Source organism: Mesoplodon bidens, assembly GCF_964165515.1.
Source record: "Mesoplodon bidens genome assembly, chromosome: 3".
Lineage (NCBI taxonomy): Eukaryota > Metazoa > Chordata > Mammalia > Artiodactyla > Ziphiidae > Mesoplodon > Mesoplodon bidens.
In genome coordinates this window covers 121,367,379-121,386,756 of record NC_138178.1, presented here as the reverse complement: position 1 = coordinate 121,386,756, position 19,378 = coordinate 121,367,379, and positions in this window count along the sequence as shown.

Genomic DNA, 19,378 nt, shown 5'->3' with positions numbered 1-19,378 from the left:
GGATATTAATCCCTTATTGGATAAGATATCAAGTATCTTCTCCCATTCAGTAGGTTATCTTTTCATTTTATTGATGTTTCCTTTGCTGGGTAGAAGAATTTAGTTTGATGTAATCCCATTTGTTTATTTTTGCTTTTGTTTCCTCTGCCTGAGGAGACATATTTATAAAGATATTGCTAAGACTGGGGTGAAAGAGCATACTGCCCATGTTTTCTTCTAGCAATTTTATGATTTCAGGTCTTACAATCAAGTCTTTAATCCAGTTTGAGTTCATCTTTGTGTATGGTGTGAGACAGTGGTCTAGTTTCTTGTTTTGCATGTGACTGTCCAGTTTTCCCAGCACTATTTATTGAAGAGACTATCTTATCTCCATTGTATGTTCTTTTCTCCTTTGTCATAAATTAATTGTCATATATGTGTAGGTTTATTCTGAGCTCTCAGTTCTGTTCCATTGATCTATGTATCTGTTTTTCTTCTAGTTACAAGCTGTTTTGGTTATTATGGTTTTGTAGGTATAGTTCAAAATCAGGGAGTGTCATACCTCCAGCTTTGTTCTTTTTTCTCAGGATTGCTTTGGCCCTTGGAGGTCTTTAGTGGTTCCATATAAATTTTAGAATTTTTTGTTCTATTTCTGTGAAAAATGTTCTTGAGGGCATGATAGGATTGCATTGAATCTGTAGAATGTCATTAGGTAATAATGACATTTTAACTGTTAATTCTTTCAACTCATGAGCACAGAATATCCTTTTATTTGTATCTTCTTCAATTTCCTTCAAGAGTATCTTATGGTTTTCAGTGTACAGGTCTCCCACCTTCTTGGTTAAATTTATTCCTAGGTATTTTATTCTTGTTTTTGCAATGGTTAATGGGATTGTTTTCTTAATTTCTTTTTTCTGATAGTTTATTGCTAGCATATATAAACAAACAAATTTTTGTATATTGATTTTATAGCCTGCAAATTTACTGCATTCATTTATTATTTCTAAAAGCTTTTAGATGGAGACTCTAGGGTTTTCTATGTATAGTATTATGTCATCTGCAAATAGTGACACTTGTACGTCTTCCCTTCCAATTTGGATGCCTTTTATTTCTTTCTCTTGTCTGATTGCTGTGGCTAGGACTTCTAATACTATGTTAAATCAAAGTGGGCATCTCTGTCTTGTTTCTGATTTTAGAGGGATATCTTTCTATTGCTCACCATTGACTATGATGTTAGCTGTAAGCTTGTCATACAGCTTTTATTATGTTAAGGCATATCTCTTCTATACATGCTTTATTGAGAGCTTTTATCATAAATGGGTGTTGAGTCTTATCAAATGCTTTTTCTGCATCTGCTGAAGTGATCATATGGTTTTTATCCTTTATTTTAATAATATGGTATATCATGTTGATTGATTTGTGGATGTTGAACCATCTTTACAGGCCTGGGAATTAATCCCACTTGATCATGGTGTATCTTTTAGATGTACTGTTGAATTCAGTTTGCGAATATTTTGTTGAGGATTTTTACATCTATTTTCATCAGGTATTGGCCTATAGTTTTCTTTTTTGTGTGTTGTCTTTGCATCATATTGATATCCAGGTGATGTGGGCCTCATAAAATGAGTTTGGAAGTATTCCCTTCTCTTCAATTTTTTGGGAGAGTTTGAGAAGTGTAAGTATTAAATCATCTTTGAACGTTTGATAGAATTTGCCTGTGAAGCCGTCTAGTACTGGACTTTTGTTCTGGAAGAGCTTTTTGATTACTGACTCAATCTCTGTACTAATGAACAGTCAATTTAGATTTTCTATTTCATCCTGATTCAGTCTTGGATGGTTCAATGATTCTAAGAATTGTCCATTTATTCTACATTGTCCAATTTGTTGGTGTATAGCTGTTCATAATATTCTCTTACAATCTTTTGTATTTCTGTGGTTGTTATCTTTCCTCTTTTGTTTCTGATTTTATTTTTCAGGTCCTTCTCTTAGTGTAGTTAATAGTTTGCCAATCTTGTTTACCTTTTCAAAGAACCAGCTCTGAATTTCACTGATCTTTTCTACTGTCCTTTTAGCCTCTATGTTATTTATTTCTGCTCTGATCTCTATTATTTTCTTCCTTCTACTAATTTTGGACTATTTTTTGTTGTTCTTTTTCTAGTTCCTTTAGGTGTAACTTTAGATTGTTTGAGATTTTTCTTGTTTACTTAGGTAAGCCTATATTGCTATAAACTTCTGCTCTTATTACTGCTTTTGTTATATCCCATAGATTTTGTTGTATCATATTTTTATTTTCATTTTTCTTCAGGTAATTAGTGATTTCTCCTTTGATTTCTTCATTGACTCAATAGTTGTTCAGTTGCATATTGTTCAGTGTCCACATATTTGGGAGTTCTCTCACTCTCATCTTGTAGTTGATTTCTAGTTTCATTCCATTGTGATCAGAGAAAATGCTTGATATGATTTCAATCTTTGTAAATTTACTGAGACTTGTTTTGTGGCCCAACCTATGGTCTCTGAGAATGTTCCATGTGTACTTGAGAAGAAAGTGTGTTATGCTGCATTTGAATGGAGCGTTCAGTACAAATCTATCAAATCCATCTGGTCTAATGTTTCATTTAAGACTTGTTTTTCTTGTTGACTCTGGATAATATATCCATTGATGTAAGTGGGGTGTTAAAGTCTCCTGCTATTATTGTTTTGCTTTCAATTTCTCCCTTTAGATCTGTTGTTAATTATTTTATATATTTTGTTGCTCTTATTTTAGGCATATAAATTAGTCATGGTTATGTCTTCTTGATGAATTAACTGTCCTGTTTATTATTGTATACTGTCCATTTTTGTCTCTTTTTACCTGTGTAAGCTTGAAGTGTATTTTGTCTGATATGAGTATGGCTACACCCACTTTCTTCTGATTGCTATTTGCTGTAGTGTCATCAACCATCCCTTCACTTTTAGCCTACAGTTGTCTTTTGAGCTAAGGTATGTCACCTGGACGCAGTATATAGTTGGGTTTTGTTTTTTAATCCATCCAGCTACTTTGGGTCTTTTGATTGGTGAATTTAATCCATTAACATTTAGGGTGATTATTGATAGATGAGGACTTAGTACTGCCATTTTATCTTATGTTTTCTATATCTCCATTGGTTTTTTTCCTTGTGTTTCTGTCTGCCATTTTGGTTTGGTGGTTTTTCTATGATATTTTTCTCAGTATCCTCTTTTTTATGTTTCCTGTCTCTGCTCTATGTTTATGTTTTGTGGTTACCCTGGAGTTCGTATAAAATGTCTCATAGATAAAGTAGTCCTCTTTCTGCTGATAGAATCTTATCCTCATTTACCTATACAAGTTCTGCCCTTTTCCTCTTCCCCTTTTAAGTTTTTGTTGTCTTACATTATCTCTCTTTATGCTGTGAATTTCTTATCAAACTGAGATAGCTATACTTATTTTTCTGCTTTCTTTTTCCTACCTTTAACCTTTATAAAAGTGTTTAAAAAACTTATTCTGATAGAGTTCCAATTTTCTGGTTCTGTCTGTTTTTGACCTTGCTCAAAGTTTTGTGTATTTTGGCCATTTTGTTAATGGTAGAAGGGTTCCTTTCAAATCTCTTGTAAATCAGCCCTAATGTTGATGAACTCCCTCAGCTTTTGTTTGTCTGGGAAAATATTTATTTCTCCTTTGGATCTGAATAATAACTTTCCTAGATAGAGTATTCTTGGGTGACAGTGTACAGTTTTTATCTTTCAGTATTTTGAGAATATCATTCCAGTCCTTCCTGGCCTGTATGATTTCTGCTGAGAAATATGCTTATAGACTAATGGGGGTTTCTTTGTAGGTTACCATCCTTTTTTTCTCTGGTTGCCTTTAAAATTGTTTGTCATTGCCTTTTGACAATTTTAATATCATGTATCTTAGAGAAGGACTTTTAAAATTAAGGTAATTAGGTATTCTCTTAACTTCATGGAATTATATATCTAGTTACTTTCCTGAGTTTGGAAGTTCTCAGTTATTATTTCTTTAAATAATTTCCCTGCTCCCTTTCCCTCTTTCCTTCTTCTAGGATACCCATTTTACTAACATTACCCTTCCTAAAAGAGTCAGATAACTCATATAATTTCCTCACTTTTTTTTACATCTTATTTCTTTTTCCTCTTCTAATATTATCATTTCTAGATTTCTGTCTTTGAGCTCATTAATTCCTTCTTCCATATGGTATACTCTATTTCCCATGCTTTCTAACATACATGTTCATGTTATTTATTGTTCTCTTCAGCTCAAAAAATTTTGTTTGATTCTTTATTAGAGTTTCAATATCTTTGGTAAAGTATTCCTTACGTTTATTAATTTTATTCCTGGGCTCAATAAACTGCCTTTTCTGAGTTTTTTTTTTTTTAATCTCAATGAGTTGCTTCATGGCAGCTAGTTTGAATTCTCTATCCATTAGATTGCAATATCCCATGACGTTAAGTTTGGTTTCTGAAGAACTGTCATTATCCTTTTGTAGTATACTATGGTTCTTTATGTGTTTGTGTATTTGTTCCTCTGCATGTGTATCTGATATTAAATGACAAGTAAGGAGTTAGATTCCCTTTTTTGGTTTTCTGGTTGGTGGTGTTTTCACACAAGTTTTTGGTTTCTCTTACCTGAATTGCCTCTGTTTATATTTGAAAGTTATATATCATCACCTTCTGGAATACAAAAAAAACGTTTCTAATAGTCCTCCTAATGAATTATAAGAACCAAAGAAAACATAAAAACTTAGTTAAGGAAGTATCTGCTACTTTAAATGTGAAAGCAGAAGTACACACCTCAAAATATGAAAAGTCAAGGAAATATGATATTGCAGAATAGATAATTCTCCAACAATCAAAAACAAAGTCATAGAATATTGCAATCTGACTGATAAAGAATTCAAAATCACTGTCATGAAGAAATTCACCAAGCTATAAGAAATCTCAGAAAGACAATTCAATAAAATCCAGAATAAAACTAGTGGATAGAAGGAGTTATTTATCAAAGAGATAAAAATTATAAAAAAAGAACCAAACAAGTTTTGGAGTTGAAAAATTTAATGAATGAGATGAAGAATGCAGTAGAGAACACCTGTAGCAGGGTAAACCAGATAGAAGAATGAATAAATGACTTCAAGAATAGGAATACAGGAAAACAGTTAGAAGAAAGGAAATAGGTTTTTTAAAAAAGTAAAAAAAAAACCATGAGTGCTATTCAGAAAAGCAAATATTAGAATAAAGGGAATTCCAAAGGAGGAGAGGGAGAAGGGAGTAGATAGTTTATTTAAAGAAATAGTAGCTGAGAACTTTCCAAATCTGGGGAAGAACTTGCACATAAAAGTCTATGAGGTCCTAGGATCTCAAAGCAAAAATACCTTCTCCACGACACATTATAAAAGAACTGTCAAGAATCAACAATAAATAAAGAAACTTAAAGGCAGTCCAGGAAAAAAAGAAAATAACCAACAAGGGTACCCCATTAAGCTACCAGCAGATTTCTCAGCAGAAACTTTACTGGTCAGGGGAGGGTAGAATGACATATTCAAAGTATTAAAAGATAAAAATGCCAGCCAAGAATAATTTATCAGGCAAAGTTATCATTCAGATAGAAAGGAGAAATAAAGCCTTTTCCTGCCAAACAAAAGCTGAGGAAGTTCACCATCACTAGACCTGCCTTGCAAGAAATACTTAAAGGAGTTCAACTGAAATAAAAAGATGCTAATCAGTGACATGCAAGCATATGAAAGTACACAACACACTGACAATGGTAAAGAATAGATATTCAGAATTAGAAAACTGTAACTCTGTATTACAATGGTATGTTAATGACTTAACTATAGTATGAAGGTTAACAAAAAAAGAGTATTTAGAATGATTTAGCTACTATAATTTGTTAAAGGATACACTGCATAAAAACATGTAAATTGTGGTCAAAATTATAAAAGAGGAGGAGTAAAGGGTGGAGCCTCATAGGAAAACAAAGATAAGTTGTTATCACCACAAAACAGACTGTTTTATCTGTGAGATGCTTTATGTAAACCCCATGGTAACCACAAAGTAAATATCTAGCCAACTTAAAAAGGTAAGCATAGGGCTTCCCTGGTGGCGCAGTGGTTGAGAGTCCACCTGCCGATGCAGGGGACATGGGTTCATGCCCCGGTCCGGGAAGATCCCACATGCCACAGAGTGGCTAGGCCTGTGAGCCATGCCCACTAAGCCTGTGTGTCCGGATCCTGTGCTCCTCAATGGGAGAGAACATAACAGTGAGAGGCCCGCGTACCACAAAAAAGAAAAAAAAGGTAAGCATAAACAGAGGGAAAAAGCAACACAGAAGCACAAAAGAACTAGAAAGGAATTAATAAGATGGCAGTAGTAAGTCTTTACTTATCAATAAATACTCTTAATGTAAATAGATTAAATTCACTAGTCAAAAGGCACAGAGTGCTGGATGAATCAAAATAACACCACCACCACCCAAGTATATGTTGCCTTCAAGAGACTCATTTCAGCTCCAAAGACACACATAAGATCAAAATAAAAAGATGGAAGAAGATATCCCATTAAGTGCAGACTAAAAAAAGAATGAGGGTAGCCATCCTTATATCATACAAATAGACTTGAAGCCAAAAATGGCAACAAGAGACAAAGAAGGTCATAATATATTGATGAAGGTGTCAGTACATCAAAAAGATATAATGACTGTAAATATACACATAACCAATATCAGAGCATGTAAATACATTAAGCAAATACCAACAAATCTGAAGGGAGTAATGGAAAATGATACAATATTAGTAGAGGGCTTTAATACCCCACTTTTAGCAACAGATAGATCATCCAGACAGATAATCAACAAGAAAACAGAATTAAAACATACTGTAAACCAAATGGAATTTATGGACATATATATAGAACATTTCATTCAACAGTAGAAGACTACATATTCTGCTCGAACATACATGAAACATTCTCAAGGATAGATTATTTAGTAAGACACAAAAAAAATCTTAGCAAATTTAAGAAGATCGAAGTTGTACCAACTATCTTTTCTGACAATAATGGTATGAAACTAAAAATCAGCAACACGAGTGATGTCAAAAATGTACAAATGAATGGAAACTAAGCAATACTTCTAAACAACCAATGGGTTAAATAAGAAGTCAAAAGGGAAATAAGAATTATGCCAAAACAAATGAAAATGAAAACATACCAAATACAATAAGATGATGTCACAGCAGTTTTTAAAGGAAAGCCTATAGTGATAAATGCATACATTAAGAAATTAGAAAGACCTCAAATAAACTACCTAACTTTATACCTCAGGAACTAGAAAAAGAAAAAAATTAAGCCCAAAGTTAGCAGAAAAAAAAATGAAATAATAAAAATTAGAGTGGAAATGAATTAAATAGAGACCAGAAAAACAATAGAAAGTATAAGTAAAACTAAGAGCTGGATTTTCAAAGATAAGTAAAACTGAAAAAATTTTAATTAGACTAAGAATAAAGTCAGAAAAAATTAGAATAGAAATCATCATAACTGATATTACAGAAGTATATTGAATCATGAGAGAATACTATGAGTAATTATATGCTAGCAAATTTGATAACCTAGAAAAAATGGATAAAATCCTTAAAGCACAACCTACCAAGACTGAATCAGGAAGAAATAGAAAGTTTGAACAGACAAATAATGAGTCAGAAAATTTACTCAGTGATCAAAAACCACCCCAAGACCAGAAAACCCCAGGACCAGATGGCTTCACTGGAAAATTCCAACAAACATTTAAAAAGGAATTAATGACAATTCTTCTCAAATTCTTCCCAAAATTTAAAGAGAGGGAATAATTACAAATTCATTCTATGAAACCAGTGTTACTTTAAAGCCAGATAAAATATTAAAGCCATGTAAGGAAACTGCAAGAAATGACAACTATGGACCAATATATCCCTGAGGAATACAGATGCAAAAATTCTCTACAAAGTATTATCAAACTGAATTAAGAACACATTAAAAGGATTATGCACCATGACCAAGCGGGAATTATGCCTGAGATACAATGATGATTCAACATACACAAATTAATATACATAAGACATCACATTAGTAAAATGAAAGATAAAAATGACATGATTATCACAATAGATGCAAAAAAGCATTTAACAGAACATCTTCTTATGGTAAAACAGCAAAAACCCTCAACATATTGGATGTAGAAAGAATGAACCTCAACATAATAAAGGCCACATACCACAAACCCACAGCTAACATTATTCCTAATGAAGAATAATTGAAAGTTTTTCCTCTAAGATCAGGGACAAAACAAGGATGCCCACTCTCACCACTTCTATTCAATATAGTACTGGAAGTCCTTGCTAGAGCAATTAGGTAAGACAAAGATTAAAAGTCACCCATATCAGAAGGGAAGAAGTAAAATTTTCTTCATTTGCAGATGATATGATTTTGTCTAAAGCAAGTTCCAAAGATTCAACCAAAAAATTGTTGCAAACAATCAACAAATTCACCAAAGTTGCAGAATATAAAGTCAACATAGAGAAATCAATTACATTTCTATACACTTATAATGAAACATCTGAAAAAGAAGTTAACAATCCTATTCACAATGGCACTAAAAACAATAACATACTTAGAAATAAATTTAACTAAGGAAGTGCAGGATTTGTACAACAAAAACTCTATGACTTTGTTGGAAAAAGTTCAGGAAGACACAAACAAATGGAAAGACATCCTATGTTCATGAATAAGAAGAATTAATATTGTTAGAAAGTTCCACTACTCTAAGCCATCTATAGAGCCAACATAATTCCTATCAAAATTTCAATGTCATTTTTCACAGAAATAGAAAAAAACATTAATTAAAATAGTATGGTACTAGCATAAAAAAATAGACCAATGGAACAGAATAGAGAGCACAAAATTAACCCCTGACATATATGGTCAACTAGTATTTGACAAGCAAGCCAAGAAAACCCAATGAGGAAAGGATAGTTTCTTCAGCAAGTGGTAATGGGAACACTAGAGAAACACTTGCAGAAAAATAAAATTAGACACTTATCTTACACCACTCACAAAAATTAACTCAACATTGGATAAAAGGCTTAAAGTTTAAGACCTGATACCATAAAACTCCTAGGAGAAAACATAGGGAAGAAGCTCCTTGACACTGATCTTGGCAATGATTTTCTGGATATAACACAGAAAGCACATGCAACAAAAGCACAAATCAACAAATGAGATTACATCAAACTGAAAATCTTCTGCACAGCGAAAGAAGGGGGGGGGGGTTGAATCTATGACAACCGCTATATGAGACCCCATAGTCACTTGCACATTTATATAATTTTGGTTAATATAATTTATTATATGGTTTCCATATAATTTATTATCCAAATAAGGTCCTCTATTGAGATTAAAGAGGGGTGCTATTGATTATATCAGGAAGTAGGCATAAATTGACATTGTCCAGAGAAAACTAGAACTTATGTCACTTTGTATAATGCATGGATAGGTCATCATTGAAAACACAGGAAATGGTGACATTTCCTATCACTTATATTCATAAGATTTTCTAATTCATATCTATCTTTTTTCCCTTAAGTTTTAATACCATTATCTCCAATCTAAGAATACATATTGATTAGACCAGAGTTATGTCTTGGATAAAATGTGTGTGAAATAAAGTAATATTTCCATCTAAAGGTTTTCTCCATCTCTGAGGAGATAAGATTCTTATTGTAATATAATATTTTAGAAACTACCATTACCAAAAATTCAAGAACACTTAAAGCAGCTGTTTGGATATGTCATCAGTTCTGCATAGAACCTAGAACCTCTGTGGGAAAAAGAAAATTTTTAAACTGTCCATAAGAAGGGATCAAATATGTACCGACAAGGCTGACCAGCTAGTGATGATAAGCACAAATGATAGCCCCTGATCAAAATCATCACGAGTGAGAAAATTACTGGAAAATCAGGCTGGGCTGAGGAGAAAAGCCAAGAGACCAAAGACAGCAGAGATTCCAGTACAATTAATGGCCTCCTGACCTGTTACAAGCATATTCTCCCCTTTCTCAGTTATTTAGTATTCTGTTCCTCAAATGACTGTATTCCTGGGAAGCAGAATGGCTATGGGATATAGCTGGAGATGTGTCACTAGGGAAATGGAAACAGAAACATACAGAGTCAATTTCCATGAATTCAAAATTAATAGGGGCTTTGAATCAGTTTGCTCCTCCTGTAATCCTACAGTATATCTATTCAAGATATGATGGCAGGGCTTCCCTGGTGGCGCAGTGGTTGAGAGTCCGCCTGCCGATGCAGGGGACACGGGTTCGTGCCCCGGTCCGGGAAGATCCCACATGCCGTGGAGCAGCTAAGCCAGGCCCGTGAGCCATGGCCGCTAAGCCTGCGCGTCCAGAGCCTGTGCTCCGCAATGGGAGAGGCCATGACAGTGAGAGATCCGCGTACCACAAAAAAAAAAAAAAAAGATATGATGGCATTATTACAGTTTTTCCAAATTCTCTCTTTCCTATTTCAATCATCAATTTTGTTCATAGTAACTACAACTGTATTTTGTTTTCTTGTATTCAATTCCAATGCAATTCTCAAATATAAGCTCCTGCCCCCAAAATTCTTACTAAAACAAAGCCATAATTTATATATTGTCACTGTTTACAAAAATCCAGAGTTTATGGAATAAAAATGAAAACCATTCCATCAAGGCATATGCCCAGAAACTAGCACAACTTCATTTACTCCATATTATACTGGTTAAAACAGCCATAAAGCCCTCCCAAATTCAAGGAGTGGGGAAGCCAACCCCATCTCTTGATGGGAGGAATGCCAAGGTTTACAGTCTGTTGAGAGTATATCATTATATCCAAATGCACAGGTTATGGAGGCAAATAACTGTTTAAAGCCAAAATCTACTACTAATTAGATGTGAGATTTTAGAAAAGTCATTAGACATCTCATTCTTAGTTTCTGTAATAATGGCATAAGGTCAGGGTGAAGATTACATAAGATAATGAACACAAAATGCTTAGCCAATGACTTTCCAGTGATGGTACTCACTAAAAGTTATTGCAACCAGGCTTCCCTGGTGGCACAGTGGTTGAGAGTCCGCCTGCCGATGCAGGGGACATGCGTTCGTGCCCTGGTCCGGGAAGATTCCACATGCCTCGGAGAAGCTAGCCATGGACGCTGAGCCTGTGCGTCCGGAGCCTGTGCTCCGCAACGGGAGAGGCCACAACAGTGAGAGGCCCACGTACCACAAAAAAAGAAAAAAAAAAAAAAGTTATTGCAACCTATACTTTAGCACAATCCCTCATGCATTTTGCACTGTGGCCCAGTGGTTCATAACTGAAGACAAATTTTTCCCTAGGAGGTACCTGGCATGTCTGCAAACATTCATGGATGACAAGACTGGAGGATGAGTGCTACTGGTAGAGATCTTGGAAGCTGCTAAACATCCTACAATGCATGGAACAGCATACAAAGAATTGTCTGACCCAAAATGACAACTGAAACACTTATGTAGCAAAAATGAAAAATATAATAGCCCCAATGTCCTCTAAACTCTCCTTTTTTCTTTTCTTGATTCAAAATATTCCTTCTGTGAACAATTCCTTCTCTTATTTAATGACACTAGAAATGCCATTTTTAGTGGGACCTTTAGTGGGACGTCTGAATCAAATGCCTATTCCTCAAAAAAACCCTCCACCTTCTCCTTGAACCAGAAGAAGTCTTTCTATCCTCAGTACTCTCAAAGTACTTGATACACTGATGGCAATTCTCCTTCAATATTACATTTGTATTTATCTACTACCTGTGTAGTTATTTTTCTTTTTATTAATTTGGAAAGTCATTTAAGCCAAACAACATGTCTTAATTGTCTTTGAACATGCTCTTCTCATCTTTCATTTCTTTTTATAAAGTACTGAATGACCTAGACATTCAAAACCTATATTTTAATTAATTTATGCTGGAGAATTAAACTATGCATTTAAAGTATATTATGAGAAGAAGGTGGAGTTTGGGAAAATTATTTGAAAATCTGAAGTATACAGAATTTTATATTAGATAATTCACTTTCATTATAAAATTGTAGGTTACTATAATTTCAGTTTTGAGATATTTTAGCTTTATTCATCTTGGAACAAAGCTGAAATTGATGAGAATTTGATACTTGAAATAGCTTTCTAGTTACTCAGAAAAATAAAGAATGCTTTTTCTGGTTAAATTTCTGGAATGCCTCACATAGAATAATTTAATTTCCACACAGCTTACTAGAAGATACACAAATATCAGGATCAAATGGGAAATACTAGCTTGGTGATCATTAAATTTATTTTTACTAATATGGAACTGGAATATTCTTCTAACAATAGCATTTATTTATGAGCACTGAATCAATTCCTGGGAGCCTAAAGTGATTTAGGAAATGATGTTCAGCATATTTCCAAATAGGTGTAAATATAGTTATAAGCAGAAACCTAAGTTAGATTTAAAAATAATCTGGGAGGAGGAGATCAAGATGGCAGAGCAGGAGGACCTTGGGCTCACCTTCCCCCATGAACACAACAAAAATACATCTACATATGGAGCAATTCTCACTGAAAACAAACTGGAGACTGGCATAAAGACCCTTACACAACAAAGTTATAAAGTGTGATCTACATGGAGTCAGGTAGGAAGGGAAGACAAGCAATCAATTCAGGACCTATACCTCTAGGAGAGAACACAGAAAAGAAGGGGAATTGTGTGGGTTCAAAGATCCTCCCTGGGAGAGAGTAGTCTGAACCACATGTTGGGCACCCCAGCCCTGATATCCAACACCAGGAAGATGGATCCCCTTAGCTGGCTTGAAAACCAGTGGGACTAACAGGAGGACTGTAAGAAACCTAGACTGCTTATTAAGAACCTGCTTGCTTATACCCAGGAACAAGGTGGAGGGAGCAGATTGAGACTGCTCAAGACTCTGGCCAATTTCCTGCAACTTCCCAGCTCCTCCAGCTTTGGCATGGCTTCCTACTGGGGTGAAGGCTGCACTGCAGAGGAATGTTTGCAGTCGAGGGTGATGGAGCAGGCTTGGACCTGGCACTGTGTCTGAATAGGGTGGGGGCTGTGGTTGCTGGCGCTTGCAGAGGCGGTGGATCCGGAGCTGTCTCATTCTGTCTCTGGTATGCTGGGACTATCCCAGCCTGTGCACAAACTGACACCAAATGCCCACTCCAGCCCTTCTTGCTCTGGTGCAGCTCCCCACTAGGGTGAAGGCTGTCATTGCTGAGGACAGTGCGTAGTTGTGGGGGCTAAATCTGGCTTGGACCCAGCACTGCACCTGAACTGGGCAAAAGTGGTCATTACTGGTGCTCCCAGATACAGTAGACAGGGAGTAGTCTGGAATTCTGACTGATGTGCTGGGATTGCATCAGTGTGTGCCCCAACAGGCATTGGGTGCTGGCTCAGACCCCTCATGCTCTAGCACTGATCCCCTCTGGAGTGAAGGTGCTGAGGCTGGGAGGAAATAGAGTGTACACTTAGAGGGAACAGAACCAGCTCGGACTTAACACTCAGCTCTTCAGCTCCAGCACCTTGGGTCCTGCTCTTACCCCCAATAGGACACTGTCAGCCAATGATCATAGGAGAGGCCTTGGCTCTCACCTTGTTCTAGCTCTAGCCCCTCTATCTCCAGCCCCATGTCCCACGAAGGTAACAGCTGTCAGCAAACCCTGGGGGGAGATGTGACCAATGCTCATTTCAGATCTAGCACTCCCACCAAAGCCAGTGGGCACAATTACACTGCAGATTGAAGCTCCCACACAAGAATATATGTTCAAAACCAGGACAGGTAACTGTTTCACTGAATTTCATAGAGACAGTGTAAGGTAGACAACATAAGATAGGGGAATTTGTTTCAATTAATAGAATAAGAAAAAAAACTTTAATAAAACTAATATAATAGAGATAAATAAATGACCAGGTAAAGGGTTCAGAGCATTAGTATAATAATGATAATTGAACTAGGAAAAAGAATAAATGAATACAGTGAGAATTTTAACAAAGAACCAGAAAATACAAACCACCAGAGCTGATGAATACAATAACTGAAATGAAAAACACACCAGAAGGAATTAACAGCAGACTAGGTGATACAGAAGAATGCCTAAGTGATCTGGAAGATAGAATAGAAATCATCCAAACAAAACAGCAAAAAGAAAAACAAATTTTAAAAAATGAGAATATTTTAAAGGACTTGTGGGACAACATCAAGAATACTAACATTCACATAATAGGGGTCCTGGAGGGAAAAGGGTAGAAAACACAGGCAGAACACTCTGACATCAACCACAATAATATTATTTGTATCTGTCTCCTAAGGCAAAAGAAAGCAGAAGCAAAAATAAACAAATGGGACCTAATTAAACTTAAAAGCTTTTACATAGCAAAGGAAACCTTCCACAAAATAAAAAGACAGCCCACAGAATGAGAGAAAATATTTGCAAGTGATATGACGGTTAAGGAGTTAATATCCCAAATATATAAACAGCTCATACAACTCAACATCAAAAAACCAAAAACCCAATATTAAATGAGCAAAAAACCTGAATAAACATTTTGCCAAAGAGGACATACAGATGACTAACAGGCATATGAAAAGATGCTCAACATAGCTAATCATCAGAGAAATGCAAATCAAAACTGCAATGAGCTATCACCTCACATCTGTCAGAATGGTAATCATTAAAAAGACCACAAACAAGAAACACTGAAGAGCATGTGGTGAAAAGGGAACCCTCCTGGGCTTCCCTGGTGGCGCAGTGGTTGAGAGTCCGCCTGCCGATGCAGGGGACACAGGTTCATGCCCCGGTTCGGGAAGATCCCACATGCCGCAGAGTGGCTAGGCCCGTGAGACATGGCTGCTGAGCCTGCGCGTCCGGAGCCTGTGCTCTGCAACGGGATAGGCCACAACAGTGAGAGGCCCACGTACCGCAAAAAAACAAACAAACAAAAAAAAGGGAACCCTCCTACACTGTTGGTGAGAATGTAAATTGGTGCAGCTACTATGGAAAACAGTATGGAAATTCCTGACAAAACTAAAAATAGAACTACCATATGAGCCATCAATTCCACTCCTGTGTATATATGCAAAGAAAACAAAAGTACTAATTTGAAAAGATACACACACTCCAATGTTCATAGCAGCATTATTTACAATAGCCAAGATGTGGAGGCAACCTTAGTGTCCATCAACAGATGACTGGATAAAGAAGATGTGGTATATATATATATATATTCATATATATATATATATATATATGAAATCTAAAAATTAAACGAATGAATATAACAAAACAAAAACAGGTTCACAGATATAGAGAACAAACTACTAGTTACAAGTGGGGAGAAGGAAGGGTTGGGGAACAATAGGGGTAGGGGATTAAGAGGTACAAACTACTATAAATAAAATAAATAAACTACACGTATATATTGTATAGCATAGGGAGTACAGTTAATATGTTATAAAGCTGTAAATGGAGTTTAATATAAACTATAAAAATATTTGATCGTTATGTTTTAGACCTGAGACTAATTAATGTTGTAAATCAACTATACATTAATAAAAAATAAAAATTATCTGAAAAGAAAAATATTAATCCCAGAAAAGTATAACTCTACTAGATACATTTTTGCAGAACTTACTGCCTTAGATTGATACAAAGATGATTTCTTTATTCACTGGTGCAAAGTGTATATATGAAAACCATGATAAGGTAATTTCATAGTGCCCATACTGTTCATACCTAACAAATATAGGTATGAAAAAGTAGATGTAAGTTTAGTTATTACTCCTGAAATCAGCTCAGTCAATCAGAAATATGTGTTTTAATACCCCCTCCTATTTGCAATGTTTTCTTATGAAGAGTATAGTTATTTTCTCACACATTTCTAACTAATCTATAACATTTCTATAGAACTTTCACTGCATATACTTTTTATTTTCATTTTGAAACTATCTTTCGCACTCCATGCTATCTGAAATCAGGCTGCTTTATTGTGATTTCTTTAGAAATTATAAAAAACTCTTTCTTCCATCCTTCAATCTATTCCTATAGATTATAAACTTCTAAAGTATGATATCCATTTTTGTGATGCATATCCATTATACTACTTATCTGTCATCCTATATTTAATTATATGGAAAATGGTTAACTCAAGGATAAATCAATAAAACTTATTTATTAAAATGAGTGCAAAATATTATGTAAAATATTATCTGTTCTTATATACTTAATGATATTGACTATATTATGACTGCAGACCATAGGCATAATTGATGGCAAAATCATCATATAAAAAAAATCTATGCTTAAGGAAAGATCTGAGGAAAAAAATCATGTCATGATATATGAAACCAGGAAATGGATTATTTCCATGGCACACAAAAGGTTACATAAATATTTTATCCTCTTCCCACATTTTCATGGTATTACATTTATTGGCTATTAATTTCTTATAAAAATCCATGTTTCCTGGACTAACAAATACCACCTTGAATGCCCTGTGAATGTGTGTCCTAGAATACACACTTCCATAAAATCTATACAAAAGCAAGGTAGAAAGTTCAAAACAAATCTATTGTGAATTATATGTGTCTACTAAAATGTTTGTTTAAATTACATCAATAAATGAAAATAAAATAATTGAGTTTTTTTGAGAATATTGACAGAGCAGATGAATGTTTTTGACAGGAAGTATAAAAGCATCAATCAAAATATTATTAAACATCGAAAACAATGCTCAACGATTTTTGTAAATTCTATGTAATGAAGAGGATATCAGTGATCCAACTTTGAGCCACAATATGGAACTGCTAGATTTCAAACCTTCCTGCAAGTCTGGAGGATGATGGGCAGAAACACTAGGGTTTCTTTAGAAGACAAATACTTTCTGAAGTAAAGAAACACTACAAAAGTTTCTGGTTCAATTTGAGGTGAAAAATCTAAGTACAACAAACATAGTATGTTGGAATTTCTGGTAAAAAGTATTTAAACACACAAATACTTTTCTTCCATATATGTATGCTCAATTTTAGGGTATACTTATATATGTTTAAATATAGAACATATATTTTGCCATGTACATATGTATGTATACATATACACATATATACATATACATATATATGTGTGTGTATCAGAAAGTAGTTATGGCTCAGAGCAGTGATGTAACTATATTAGAACAATTTCTGTAACATATAAAGCAGATAGGAACATTCCATTAAAACTCAACAGATACAGACTATTTGAAACCCCATGTAGAAGAGTTAACTTAATTATCCTGGGCTTAAATCCCCTTCCCTATGACCACCTTCCCCAACACAAACATACTCATAAACACACAGAGAAGCATATTCATCATTAAGGTAACAATAACAAAAAATGTACTCTCCCAGAAAGAACATCCAGCTAGTCTGCAAAAAAATAAAATTGATAGTATGAAATATATCCTCATTAAATTTGGAGGTAATAATGTATTTTTTTAATGGTATATATTATTGTGTTTTGACATTTAAAAAAAAAAAAAAAAAACCTTTCTGGTTTGGGAAAGTCTGCCCTTCCAAGGGCAAAGGGCCTCTGGAGTATGTCTTTGATGTGCAGCCTAACCAACCCAGAGCCATACTTCCTCAATCTGTCCCATGCACCCCAAGACCCAATATTCTTCTGCCTTAATCATTCCAGGGCCAGGGACCAGGCAACTAGGCACCCCCCCCCCATAGCTTAGAGCCTGCCAAAACCATTCAAACTAGCCAATCATAAACTGTTACCCCACCCTTTTTGGCCTTTCCCTTGGAAACGCCAGTGAAGGCTCTGGCCTAATGCTTTCACCTCCCTCTGTATCCTGCCTCCTGACCACCCTGATGCGTTTCATGTGGCCTTGCATGGCATGCAGTGCCTGCTGTCTTGAGGACCTGTGAGTATTTAAACTTGTTTTCCTGAGCCTCTCTGTCTCGTCTCGTGGCTGCACCTGAATGAACATCTCATAGAAGAATACAAAACAAATAACAATAAAGAGAAAATTTCAAAGGTGAGCTCAAGAAAGAGAAAGAGAAGTTGTCTATCTTTCTATCCATTGAGAGAAGAGAGAAAGAGAAAAGTCTGGCACAGGAGGTGCCAAGTTACTGTCAGATGAATCTGAATAATACAAATTGAGTTATCACTTGGCTGAGAATAGCACAGATATGCCAAACTCTGTAAACTTCTGTCATACTAGTAAGTAATACATTCAGCTTGAAGGTAGGTATGTTGAAGAGATTCTGATCTATACAAACAAAACTGGAATATTTTATTAGCAGTAAAAAGAGTACTAAGTATATAATGAAGAAGATTTTGATAAGTTTGCTGGCTTAGAAAGAAAAATAGGGCAAAATGTTTTCAAACTACTATGGGGGAAATGCTGTATTTGAAAGTTTATAAAGGTGCCTATTTCAAATTAATGGGAAGAGTAGGCTGGTAAATAAATGCCTTGGGGACAATTGGGTGTCTAATTAAAAAAAAGAATCTCTACTTTATATAACTCAGATAAATCAACCTAAGTTACTGATTCACCCAAACACACAGATACAAATCTATGAAAATGCTGGAACAAAGAAGAGGACTTTTCTTATGATTAGGGATTCCCACCCCAGAAACATACATAATATATGTAAATAATTTATGTATTATTGGACTTTTTAGAATTTGTATTTGCATCAGAATTTGTTTTGGTTTAATACTGTTATAAGTAGTATTAAACTATTACTATAATAATAGTTTATATACTATTTTTTGGTATATTTTAAATATTATCATAATAAAACTAATTCAATTAAACCCATAGCTTATTTTTAAGATCCCCTTTTAAAGAGTCTGTACTGACCATAACAATTATATAGAATGTTGAAATTGTCTAAAGGAAAGTCTAGAAATTTATGTCTGGACAGTCAAACCAATAAAAAACTGTGGTTGTAAACTGGACATAAAGGAGCACTCTAAAATGATCATTTGTCTTATATAATACATTGCATTCTTGATTAAGAGTGTGCCTCCTTAAATTAAGACAAAGCCTCACATATATGTGTATAGGCTGGAAATCTGTGCTTGAAAAAACAAAAATCCAACCTCAGCCAGCTTAAGCAGAGGTGAAGTATGTGAAGTTCTTACCTAGGAAATGCACAATGGGGTCTGACTACAGGCACTGATGAATCCAAGAGCTCAGCCATAACACATGGACCTCTCTTTTTCTCCCTTCAACTCAGCTCTGCTTTTCTCTGAGTTAAATTCATTCTTAGGTAAACTCTCCAAGAAGCTGTAAAATCAGTTCCCTCAATTATAGG